Consider the following 13,058-nt stretch of genomic DNA (forward strand, 5'->3'; position numbering starts at 1 on the left):
ATCCTGTTGTCTCTGATCTAGGGAGAAGCAGGTTCAGATAAAGAAAAGAAAAGGAGAGCCTCCACCCCAGGAATTCTGCAGTGAGTGCCAGGCCATGGAGGAAGAGGTTGTGTGCCAGAACTTGTGGGCTTAGAAGAGAGACAAAGGAAAGGTAGGTGACTGAGGGGCTCATTCATTCATTCAATGACAAATATTTGAATTGCTGCTACATGCCAGACACTGTGAGGTACAAACAATGAGATACAAAGATTAACCATTGGTACCTGACCTCAAAGATCTACGGGTCTTGTGGGAAAGACAACCAAACAGAAAAATGTCAACCCAGCATGTGGTAAGTGCTAACATGGGGGCAAATGCAAAGTTCTAAGGGGTGAGAAGGCAAGTCACAGAAAGCTTCCCAGAAGAGGTGATATCCTAAACTCAGGCTTGAAAGACCAGTAGAATTGAGGTGAGAAAAGAAAATGGGGGGAGGGTGTCAGGGGAAAACAAGCAACATGAACAAAAATTCTGACAGGAGAGAGCATGACCCAGTTGGATGATGGGAGGTGCAAGTAAGGGTCTCAGGCTGGGGAGTTAGGGAAGCTAAAGCAGCAGAGGTAAGCAAGGGTCAGATTATGAGTCCCCAAACCATGCAAAGGAGCCTGGGGAAGCACTGAAGGAACTTCTAAGCAGAGGGGTGATATGATCTTGTTTGCCCTATGAAAATATCTCTACAGCAACATTGTGGGGATTGGCTTGGAGAAGGAAGCAGATTGGAAGCAAGTTAAGAGGCTGTGAAAATAATCCAGACAAGAAATGATAAAGTCCTGTGGCAGAGGAGACTTGGAAAGGGAAAACACTACTGGAGATATTTAGGAGATAGAATTTAAAAAGGCACCGAGTGGATGCGGGGGTTGGGAGAGAGGGATTCAAGGACGGAAGGCTCATTCATTCTTTTTTCAACAAACATTTGAGTGCGGCCTACGTCTCTGGCATTCTTCTCCTACTTCATAATTTCGCCTGGGGCTAGGCCTGCGCCTGCATTGAACATTTGACAAATGACATATCCACTTTAAAAGAAACACCAATTAAGAGTCATAATTTGGCTGGTGAGTTTGATATGTTCCACCTGTGGAGCCCTGTGACCAAAGGGCAGATTGGAAGGCAAGCATTGATTGAATTTCATGACCTCGCAGAGGAAGACATGACCTCCCATAAATTCATGATCTTCCAGAGCTCATGCAACTAACTACAAAGGCAACAGTTGTTTTCAACTACTGGGTATTGAGTACCTTGAACAGAGGGACTATGACTTATTTTTAATATATACTTTTATATCTAATATACTTTATATGAACCAGGGAAGCAATTAGGGCAGTGCTTCCCTAAGTGAGGTGTGTGAATCTCTGGTGGTATGTGGACCAGTGAAGTTTTGTTTTTTTTTTTTTAAATAAATTTTTGTTGTAATGTGGATCAGAAATGTATGAACATGCATAGTACTACATTCAACCCATGATTTCATTAAGACAAAGTTAGTAGACAATACTATGATCAATTCACTTAAATAAAACTGTGAGTTAGCTTCAAAATTTTTTAATAGTACTGAGAATATGAGGATTTAGCAAAACTTGTGCGGTGGTATGTGAAAGAGTAGAATTTGGACTTCGGTCATAAGCAAACTCACCCTGAGGTTTTGGCAAATATTTAAGGTTTTGGCCTTAAAGTTTCTGCTCCCCCCACAAGCAGCTACTTGAGGGCTTTAAGCCGACCTAAGGAGTTGGAGAAGGGAATGGCAACCCACTCCAGTGTTCTTGCCTGGAGGATCCCAGGGACGGGGGAGCCTGGTGGGCTGCCGTCTATGGGGTCACACAGAGTCGGACACAACTGAAGCAACTTAGCAGCAGCAGCAAGGTGGGATTAATAAAACTTGCTAGGCTTAAGGAGTGGTTGCATTTTTTTAATAAGTGACTCCCAAAGACTTTCTAACGTTTCAGTCCCCAAGCTAAGACTCTGCCAGTGGGATTTCAGGCCCTGGAATAGGCACTGAAGAATAGGCTTTTGGTCAGGACAGACTGTAGGGACACTCTGGACAGCTGTCCATTCTGCCAGTGTCCGGTGTGTGGAGTTTTACTGACAAAATCCCGTTCCTTTGCCAAACTGTTAAAGCTGTTACTTTATCTGCTATATATTGCCAAGATGAGTGACTATGAATTAAGATTGGGTTTTATTTTTCTTTTTACATAAACAGCCATCTTACTTTTCAGGGCTCCCTTCCTTATTTTCGAAGTCAGGCCAATGACTCATCCTTACTCTTCAGCTGGAAGAGACAAAGAGAAACAATCAGTCTAGAAACACAAAAGGATGTGCTGATTGAGCACCGGTGTTCACTTTCCACAATTCATGGCTCTGTGCTTTCAGGCCCAGTTGGAAGCATTTAGATAACACCACTGGGCCCCATTTTCCTCTTTGGGCCTCAGAGGAAGGCTACCTAGCACAGCAGGCCCAGAAGAACTTTTCTTCACCTTTCGTTCCTAGTCTCTAGTTTGAAAGAATTCGAGAATTCCCAGCTGTAGCCGGCAGCTATTATCTTGCTGTAGCTGGGAGGAGAGTCTGGTTCTATGACTCCAAAAGCAGCATAAATCAAGGTTTCTGGGAGAGGGTTAAGAAAGGGTGTTCAACAGCTGCCGCCATGGGAGGGGCTCATATATAGCCATGCATACGGCCACACACGCACACATGGTTTGTTTTGGGCCCAGTTCCCCTTGCCACCACCCCCCCTCCAGGTGATGCTCTCCCCACGCCATTCCTCTGAGGTACACAGTATCTTCTCCCCTTCACACCACCCTCAAAACCTCCTTTCTGAACAGAAATTTTAAAACTCATCCGCTCACAGTGTATATGGTTGATGGGGTACAATGAGGCTGCCCACCCAGGGTAGGGGGTATTTTCACAGGGATCAAAGCTTTAAACCAAAGGAACAGGGCTCTAAAAACTGTGGAATTCGAGGCATTTGCTAGTGGGAAGGGAGTGTTTAAACTGAGGGGCAATGAGGCCTTTTTTGGTACACCTGAAATCACATCATGTAGACAGTTGCTTATATGTTAGACTGGTGCTGCTCACAGTCAACACCTCCCTAGCCACACCTCTGTGCTCTATGGCACACAGCCACTTTGTCTCCTTCTCTTGCAGTGTATGACTCCTTTGTGGGGTGGAGGGGAGGGGAGGCGCCAGGCACACTGATCCCAATTCTCCCAAATGTATAAGCTATGATCAGAGAATGAATTATGGTCCTTTGGGAAAGAGTGTTCATTCATTCATCCCAGCCAGCAGGCCAGTGCAATGTAAATGGTAACTTTGTAAGTTGAAAGACTTAAAGCCATTTTGAAAATTGCATAATAATCCTAGGCAGAATTTGGCTCCATGTGTGTGGAAAATTAATAGACCCAGCTGAGATGCCTGCATTATGAGTTGTGGATGGATAGCCTCTCCCCAGACCAGGACTATACTTTGCCCTCACTAAATCCACAAAATATCCTGAGGTTCTTGTAAGTTAGAGTTCAAGACTTTGAAAACAACTATTGAGATTTTTATTTGTGGCATCATGTTTATTGCTGCAAATAAGAAATTATTCCATTTTGTCTTCATATGTATAAAGGATATTGATCTAGATTCCTAACATATTTCTTCATACCCCTAGTCCATTGATTTTTTTTTTTGATTGGGCAGATAAATGTATATCTAACATTTTGTCTCTATTGTGTAAGATAATCAGTTTTCTATTAAAATTTAAGGAGCTTGTAGTTAGGTGATTGAGAAGATGGTAGCTTTAAATGGAAAGAGTGGTGACGCCTGAGGCATGGCTTTAGGTGTCACATGGCAATTCATGAATACTTTGTTTTGCTTTGAATTATTGTGTCCCCCAAAACTCAGTGGTTTAGGTAATGTAATATGTTTATTTGGATGTATGCTGTGTAGAATCTATAAGTAAATTTGCTAAGTTTTTTCTGGGTCTTTTTGCTTTGGAGCCTGGGTGCCCAATAGGTCAATAGTTGACCTCTAACCATTGACTGCTCGCATGTTTGCTTCTCTCAAGGCCTTTTCCCACCCCCAGAGCTCCCTGAGCTCCCAACAACATATGGGAGGGAGTCAACAGCCACCACGGACAGCAATTCATACTTTGAGTGGCCTCGTCCATCTGACTTCCCAAGCCTCAGCCACAGTACCAAGTCCAGGGGAATTTCAACGGTAGCATCTCATAAGAAAAGGCCATCACCCCACTGGTAACTCTATAGTCAATTGTAAAGTCTACCTATTAGAAACTGTGTTGTTCAGAGGCAGTACGGTTGGGACCTGCAGCCAAAGGAGGGGAAGAGAAGTGCTAGATGGTTCCATCCCCTACCAACCAAGCCCAGAGGCTGCTACACTTGCTGTACCAAAACCTGGGGTGACCACTGCATTTACCACATTGGGTAAATGTATGTTTACTTTTTTGTCTCTATCATGACTTTTGAGCTTTAGGTGATCAGGAGTTCACATTAATATCAGAAAATAAAAATAATATTAAATAAATTGACCCTTCACTACAAACTGTTTGAGAAGTATTATGCTAAGTATGTGCACAGTGCCTTGGCCCATGGTAGTCACTGAGTAAATGTTTTTAAATAAAGCTCTGAAATGCTTTTCTTTACAAAAAAAATTCCCACATTCCCTAATTATAGGGAATTCCTATTCACAAGGCATAAAAACTTTCCAATAATAGGTAGCCCATGTGAGGATAAATGTGTAACTAAAAGATTTCTCCAAAAAAATTATCCCATAGGAACACTCTTCTTCTTTGGCTCACTCTTATTCAAGTAATACTCAGAAGACAGGAAATATGGTTTGCATGAGATTTTGCCCCTCAGTAGAACTTGGTGTAAATTACAGAATGGAGGTTGATCTCTACAACCTTCATGTTTTATTATATCCATTATTTCCCCCCTAATTTATGTCATGTTTTCTGTTGTAAATGAAAGAGACGCTTGCCTGTGTACAAAAACATAGCAAACATACCAAAACAAAACAAGATGATAAGATACAGAGGGAAGTAGGCTCCTTGGAATGCCTTCATCTCATTCATTCTCATGTCAGAAGTACAGCAAGTCTCCCCTGCCATAAATAAACTGCATGTCATTACTCAGAAGATTTAAGCTCTGTTGGATGTCTCCAGTCCTTCCCTAACTGCTGTTAAACTAATGCTTAATACCATATGGTTTGTTAGCAGCTTTTTGTCTCATATCGTTCTGAAGTTGTTTCATGTGAGAGTACCCTGTCTTCCCAAATAGATTGGAATAATCGAAGGAGCAGAGGAGCAGCAGTCTAAAGCACTGGTTTCTCATTCTCATCCTGCCTCTCTGAGCATTGTGACCCTGAATATGCAACTTCACATCTCTGAATCACAGCCTCCTTAACTGTAAATTGAGGATGGCCGACTTCATGCTCTCCAAGGTTCCTTCCACCTCTGACAGTCTGTGTCTCTAAGATTGTGAACTCCTTGAAGGAAGAGTTCTTACACTTCTGTACCCAGAATCTAGAGCAGTGCCTAGGATATAGTAGGCCCCCAGTACCTATTTATTGAATGAAAGGCTGAATGCATCCACAACACAGACCCCAGAAATGGCTTCATAGGAGATTCTCAAGGTATATTTGTTGATTCCTTAGCACTCTCTTTAATCCAAGTATTGTGTACAACATTTAAAATCTAATTTTTCTCCTAATGAGCAGCACAGTAATGCTTGTTGTAAGCAATATTGCAAGAGTGGAAATATAAACAGACATACTTCCTTTGTGTTTTCTTTATCTCCAAAAATCTAAATTAGAGATTTTTGTAATTAAGTCATTAAATTTTTTAAATAACTGAGGCTTTGATGTTGACTCTTTAAGATTGTAAAGTACTAAAGGTAAGAGACTATGTTTACCTAAATCTCAGTATACATGGGCCTAACAAATTACTTTGTTGTTTGGAAATTATGGTAATAAACTTTTAGGGGGGTTTAGTATTCATTTTGCCCTGTTGAAAACCTGTGTCAATCCTTTCTATGGAAATCTTTCTGAACTGTATTACATATTTCCCTGCCTTAGTAAACAAAGTATATGAAATCTAATCTAATCTATTCTTGATGTTCTGTTATATCATATTCAATTTTTATACTAGGCTATGAATCTACAGAAATGGTGAGACAATAAGCTGAGTCTATGCTGGGTCTATGGCATGGCATGAAACTTGCTTTCTTAAAAACAATAACAAGAATTCCCTGTAGAAGGACTTCCCTGGTGACACACTGGCTAAGAATTCACCTGCCAGTGCAGGGGACACAGGTTCGATCCCTGGTCTGAGAAGATCCCACATCCTGCGGGACAACTAAGCCCACGTGTAACAACTACTGAATCCCCGGTGCCTGGAGCCCATGCTCCGCAACAAGAGAAACCCCTACAATGAGAGGCCTATGCACCACAGCTAGAGAGTAGCCCCCTCTCTCTGCACCTAGAGAAGCCCACATGAAGCAACAAAGATCCAGCACAGCGAAAAACAATAATTAATTAATTTTTAAAAAGAATACCCTGTAATGATTTATCTCTTCCTCTTTACCATATGATGTAGAATGTATAGATCCTTGCCCTCCTGCGTTAGTCTGCTATTTACACATTGTAATACTGAGGTCAAAGGCTACGTTAGCCCTTCCTAGGATGTTCCTCTGATTTCAGCACTAGTACCTTCAACCTCTCAGTCGATTTCAACCCACCCTCCAGTTTACTTGCTTTAACTTATGTTGCAACACAGTGATCACAAAAGTCCACACAGCGTGGTGGAGTGGGCATAGGTTATGCAGTTCAATAGTTCCAAGTCCAAATTTCAGCTCTATTACTTACTAGCTGGGGGACCTTGGATAAGCCGCCTTACCTGGTTGAGACTTCACTTACAAAATGAGGATTAAACACTTAACCTCCGTTGATGAATGGATGAATAGATAGATAGATCCATATGATAAGTCAAAGAGAACACAATGGTACTTATGGAATATAGGCAGTCAGAATACTAGTGTCCACTATAATATTCTTTCAGCTTTTCTGTATGTTAGGAAAAATATAACCTTGCAAGGTCTTTGAGAGACTAGAGATAAAATAGGTAAAGCTTCTGGCATGTTGTAGGTATTCATATTATTCTATGAACTTTAAGGCTATTTCTCTTAAAGGCCATCAAAGCCAGGTTTGTTTGTTTATTTGTAATAAACATTAATTAATATTTGTATTACCAACATTTATAGAACAGTCACTATGTTCTAGGCACTGGTGATATAGTGATGAGGGCAAAATTTTTGCCCTCATGTACATTTTCCAGGTTTGTTTTAACCATCTGAGTGAGCAGGCATCTTCAGTTGTCAGTTCACTGCCAGGGTTACCTCAATGCCAGCACTGGGACTGCCAGATTATCAAGGTTTTACATGATTCATAAGTTTGAAGGAGGCATATGCTCTGAGAGGGTCTCCTTGAACTTCACAATCTTGCCTGCTGCTCAGTCCTCCTTCAGCCTCCCTTAAAACAGGTCCATGTGGAGAGTATGAGAGCTAAGCAGTGTTCATTGATGGCCAGAGTCCAGCAAGAGACCTGCCACAGGCCCAGGAATTCTCAGACCGATTTGCCATTCCATTTCCCAGGGCTTAACCTCTGTCGTTTGGCCTCCCCAATTACAATTACATTTCCAGACCTTTTTTTGTGTTTTTTTTTGTGTGTGTGTTTTTTTTTTTTTTTTGGCCTTACCCTCAATTCCCAGCCTTAGTAATGGCTCGTATTTCCTGGATGTAACTACAGGAGCTCAAATTCACTTCTGAAAAAAAAGTTTTCAAACTTAAGCTTGCAGCCAGATCTACCCTAGTTTTAAACTTCACAGTCATACTCACATATACTCATATCATTTCAAACTTACCATTGTACAGAAACATCATGATGTATTTATTTTTCTTTTTTTCTGCTTGATACTAGGCTATGAATTGACTCTTCTTCAGAGGAAAAAGGCCAATGATATCCTGACAACCGGAAAGAATGCCATTCTCTTGGCTGATAGTCTGCATATGGAGGAACAACATTTCACACACAGATGGAAGGGAAAGTTCATCTTCCTCAGTATAACTGCTCCTATGGCAAAAAAAGGTCATTTAATCACATGGGAGCAGCTAGACAAGATGATAATATAAAGCAGGATTCTGTGTGCTTCTAAATCATCGGGGCTTTATCAGCTGCCCCTACACCACTCAAGGATGGGAAACCCTGAGACGGTTAAACAGAAACATCAAAGAATAAAGGATGGATGTGCCTGTTGTCCTTTTGTATATTTTCATAGATATGGCTTAGTTCTTGCCTCTAAAATGAGAAGAACAGCAGGTTACCTTGCTATAAGCAGTTGTGTTCACAACTGAAGCAGAGCTGAATCTGAAATCCAGGGAGAAATTCACTTTCTCACTTTAGTTTTGCTGCAAACAGAACTTGTAATATTACTGATTACTTTAACATAGTCATTATATTTAGTGTCATTAATACTAAAAAAAAAAACTTTAAGCCTGCCAAGTTTCCTTAAACCTATGCTAATATTATTATGGATTCTGAAAACTGAGGCAATATATCTACTCATATCATTTTTCCTTAGAATTTGATCTTTGGGTTTTTTTAAAAAATTCAACAAGCAGGAATTAAAGTAATGGTAGCACACGGTGCAATTTTGTGAGCTGACAACAAACCTCTTGATCTGGGAAAGAAGGGCCAAGTTTTCAGGACTACCTATTAAGTAATAATCCCAGTTAAATTTTCTCTTTTGAGAATCTCTTATATTTGTTTGAGACTTCATTCTTCTTACAAAGGGCTTCCCTGTGCCTTATCTGGATTGTTCTTCCCAAGAGTCCTCTGAGCTAGATCAGGCATGAGATAGATGTGGGGGCAAATATTATTGCCCCCATAATATTGATGAGAAAACCTCTGAGATTCAGAGAGTAAAGTGATGTGCCCAAGGTCACATAGATAGCTGGTCAGCAATGAAGACAGGGCCATAACATGAGTCAGATACCTCCAATACCTCCCAAACTACAAAATCCCAACAAGCCATGTGGCAGTGGTTTAAAACCTAAATGTCATAGGCAAAAACTTTTGAATGTTATCCAGATGTCTCTGAAAGCCTCCCAGGATTCAATATGCACCTTAAAGAGCCAGGCATGAAAAATGACATGTTCTGAGAAGCACGCCAATTTGAGATTTACTAAATGAGAGAGAGAAGTTAGGGACAACAGAGACAGAGCCAGGTTTCAAACAGAATATTTCTTTTGCTCTTCGATTCACTGCAAACGATGACATTAGCACAAGGTAGAAAAGACACCATGTTGGCAGTAGAAAAGTGAGTTTGTATCATATAATTCACTCGAAGTTTGTGGGAAAAAAGGTGGAAGGCATTTTGGAAATTGCCTCTGCAGTTTGATTTTAAATGTTTGAAGAACCTTTTCTTCCTTGTAAGGTGGTTCTACTGTCATCATGTTATCAGAAAGGCAGATGAAGAAATTAAATTAAGTCTGAATGAAGTAGCCTTTGAAAGCATCTGAACTGCACTTCCTCATGCCAGCGGAATTTGACAGCTAATTATGGAGCCCATATATGACACAAAACTCAGAATTTCTCAAAACGTAGTAGTAATGCTTGAGCAGGGAGAACTGGTTACATTCATTACAGGAAATTCAGTTTCCCTCAGGAAAAGTGGTTCCATGGGTCAGAGTCAGGCCTCATGCTTGGAATTAGGGATTCAGGTCTGCCTGAAGCCCTCTTCTTCCTGCCTTGCTTTTACAGACAGAGAGAAGCACGAAGTCCCTCAAAGGAGAGCTCCACACAGTAAGGAAAAGTTAGCCTAAGAGGGAGCTAAACCAATGATGCTGAGTTGCCAGAATCCCTCCACAGGCCACCCAAGCGGTGAAGAAATTCATGGAGAGAAATAAAGAAAGAAAAGACCCACAGCCGTGAGCAGAGCCAGCTGGGAGGGATGTTATTACTTTATTTCTGTTTTCTTAACTACGTGCGTGTGTGTGTGTGTGTGCGTGTGTGTGTGTGTGCGCACGTGCGTGTGTGCATGTGTGTTGAGGGGGAGGGAGGATTGATTGCAGAAAATGTCTGGATCCACAGCACTCAAGATGGAAACTTTTGTTGATATAATTTCTCCTAACTTTCCTACACCTTCCTTCCCTTCTACTCCATTTCCCCAGTGGCTATCAAGAGCTGTATATATCTGACCACAAAACATCCAGTCAGTTCAAGTCAAAAATGCAGCCAGCCATCTGGATTGACTCAAACTCTGTCTACACACACCAATTGGCTTGGGGGTAAAAAAATGTAATTCAGTGGAACAACTGGTTATTTTTAAAACAACGAGTTGAATTCAGACAACCATCCAATTAGTTGATTTCAAAATGCCTGTTTGGCGACATGAAAAGGGTTATTTTCAAAGGGCCTTGTGTGTGCATAAACAACCTGAATGCTATTAAATTGACGAGCTATTTCAGAATCAAGTAGATAAGGCCAAAGCGGCTGGACTCTGTTTATAAAGGGAAACCTGTTAGGGTAGCAGTCCATCAGGCGCTCCAGAGGGTGACACCTTCTGTTGGAAGGCTGAAGTCTTTCATTTGACAGCGGCATAACCATACCCTTCTCTTTGCAGAAGCAAGCATCTCATTCTTTTTTTAGAGAAACCTCCTGTGCACTTCTTCCTGGATGTGCCGCACTAGACAGAAGGCCAAAGATTCAAATAGACCCTCAAAGGCAAATGCTGTTGGGTTAACTACTGCCACATAACACATTTCCCCCCACACACGGTGACGGTAACTCGATTGTCTCCCCTCTTTTCCAGGTTTCAGCCTCGCTGCATACAGCCAGGAAGCCTCTTCTGAGCCATTTGACCCGATTCGTGATGAGTTGAGTCAGTTTAAACCGCACAGCTATATGTTCCTGAGCTTTTATCCCCCTGAAATGTGAAAGTTCTTTCCCAGTGTTACATTGCTAAGAAATGATTTAAGAAAAAAGCAAGGACGAAGGTCTCCTCCTGAAGAGAATTTTATTTGCACTCCCCATGCTTTGTCATAAAGGGCATTCAACTGTGTTAATCATATAAGAAGTTTTAGAGAAGCTCTCTTTTTCACATTAGGCTTAAAACATCACCCCTGAGGTGGTGTTGATGGCTCCCTTAGAAAAGATTTCTTTGACATCTAAGACACAAAGGACTTCAGCAAACGCTCGGAGTTAAACGACTGGTGCTTAAGTGCTGACTCTCCATCCCCAGTGACAAGCATTTACTAAGTGAAACTTTTGTTACTGCAAATGTCTTACTTGGGTGTGTCTGAATCCTGAATGTTGTGGAGGTTTTGTTTTATTGTGTGTATGTGTGTATGTGTTTTTTTTTTTTTTTTAAAAACCATTTGTTTTATCAGAAAGGATTCTCACAATGGAAGCATTCATTGCCATGGCTGTGGCTGAGTCTTTAGGTTTAAGACTGGTTAAGCTGCCCCAGGTAAAAGTGTTTGCACAGCGACAGAAGTATAGAATCACAGCCCCTGATTTGGAGGGGGCCCCATTAAGCCAGTCCTTGCCTTCAGGCATCCACGCCAGAGGAATAGCCACCTTTCTCTTTAAGATCTCAAAAGACAAGAACTCCACATGTAGTTCTTTTATTATAAAAAGTGTGAACTGTAAAACATATTTACAAGGGAATAATATTATAATCCATCTTCAAATTATTTCCTTTTTTAAACATTTGCTTTCCCAAGCTTTAAAAAATTAATATAGTAAAGTTTCCTTTCTCCTTTGAAAAAATCCTTTCAATAGAAGCATTTCTCCTCTATTTGAGGACCCACATGGGACATTGCTCTCAGGAAATTCTACCAGAGATCCTTATGTTTCTCCTAAAAAGCAGGTTTGCTTTCACCTTATGGATACTTTGAATCAAGAGATGTTGCCTCTTTCCCTTTGACTGTTGGAAAGCTCAGAGCCAAATGTAGATCAATGAACAGGACCCTATCTCAGCTTCACCCACTTTCCTTCCTTTGCTTTCTCTTCATCCAAATTTCTTCACTTAGTTGTGTTTTTTGCTGTTGTTTCTGGGATTTCTGGATTGGTCTCTTGTGATGTTTGTAAACAGTTTCATGAAACAAGAGCAGCGGAGGCTCTGGATCCTAGCTCCACCCTTTCATAGTTTAACCTGAGTCTCAGTTTCCTCATCTGTAAAATGGAAACAACAATTGCAGTTTCTCCCTCATGGGGTTGTTGTAGGCATTAAATAATACATGTATAGTGCCAAGCAGCTAGTATCCATTATTAATAACTATGTTACCTTTAATCATTTTGGGAGCAAGAAGGGCAAAAGAAAATTATTATTCCTCAAATCAAATTTTCAATCTTTTATCCCACTTCTCCTTCTGTCTTCTGTATGAATTGTCTTTCAAGTGAAATCATTTGATGTTTCACACTTTGATGAAACTCCTACTACCTTACAGGAGAGTGCTCCCCAAACTTCTTTGATCTTATTGGAAAAGACCCTGATGCTGGGAAAGATTGAGGGCAAGAGGAAAAAGGGGCAACAGAAGATGAGGTGGTGGGATGGCATCACTGACTCGATGGACATGAGTTGACCAAACTCAGGGAGATAGTGAAGGACAAGGAAGCCTGGCATGCTGCAGTTCATGGAGTTGCAAAGAGTTGGACATAAGTGAGTGACTGAATAGCAACTACAAACAATCAACAAAATCACTTATTAGAAACACAGATTCCTACTCTTGGACACCTGAAATTACTGTGTCATTGAGCAGTGCAAGGTCTGATGTTTCTGGGATTGATGTATTCTGTATTGGATTCAATCACCAGCTTTTTGTGCAATACATGCCAAATCGTCTGTACTTTCTTCCAAGAATCTAATCGCAAACTTCCAAACTTCTCACTAACGTTTTATTTTTGTTTTCGTGCTTTCCGTTCAGTGACTTTCTGTACTTCTTTTTATTATTTTACTTCCTGTCCTGCTACATGCA

Source organism: Bos javanicus, chromosome X, assembly GCF_032452875.1.
Source record: "Bos javanicus breed banteng chromosome X, ARS-OSU_banteng_1.0, whole genome shotgun sequence".
In the NCBI taxonomy this organism is placed as follows: Eukaryota; Metazoa; Chordata; class Mammalia; order Artiodactyla; family Bovidae; genus Bos; species Bos javanicus.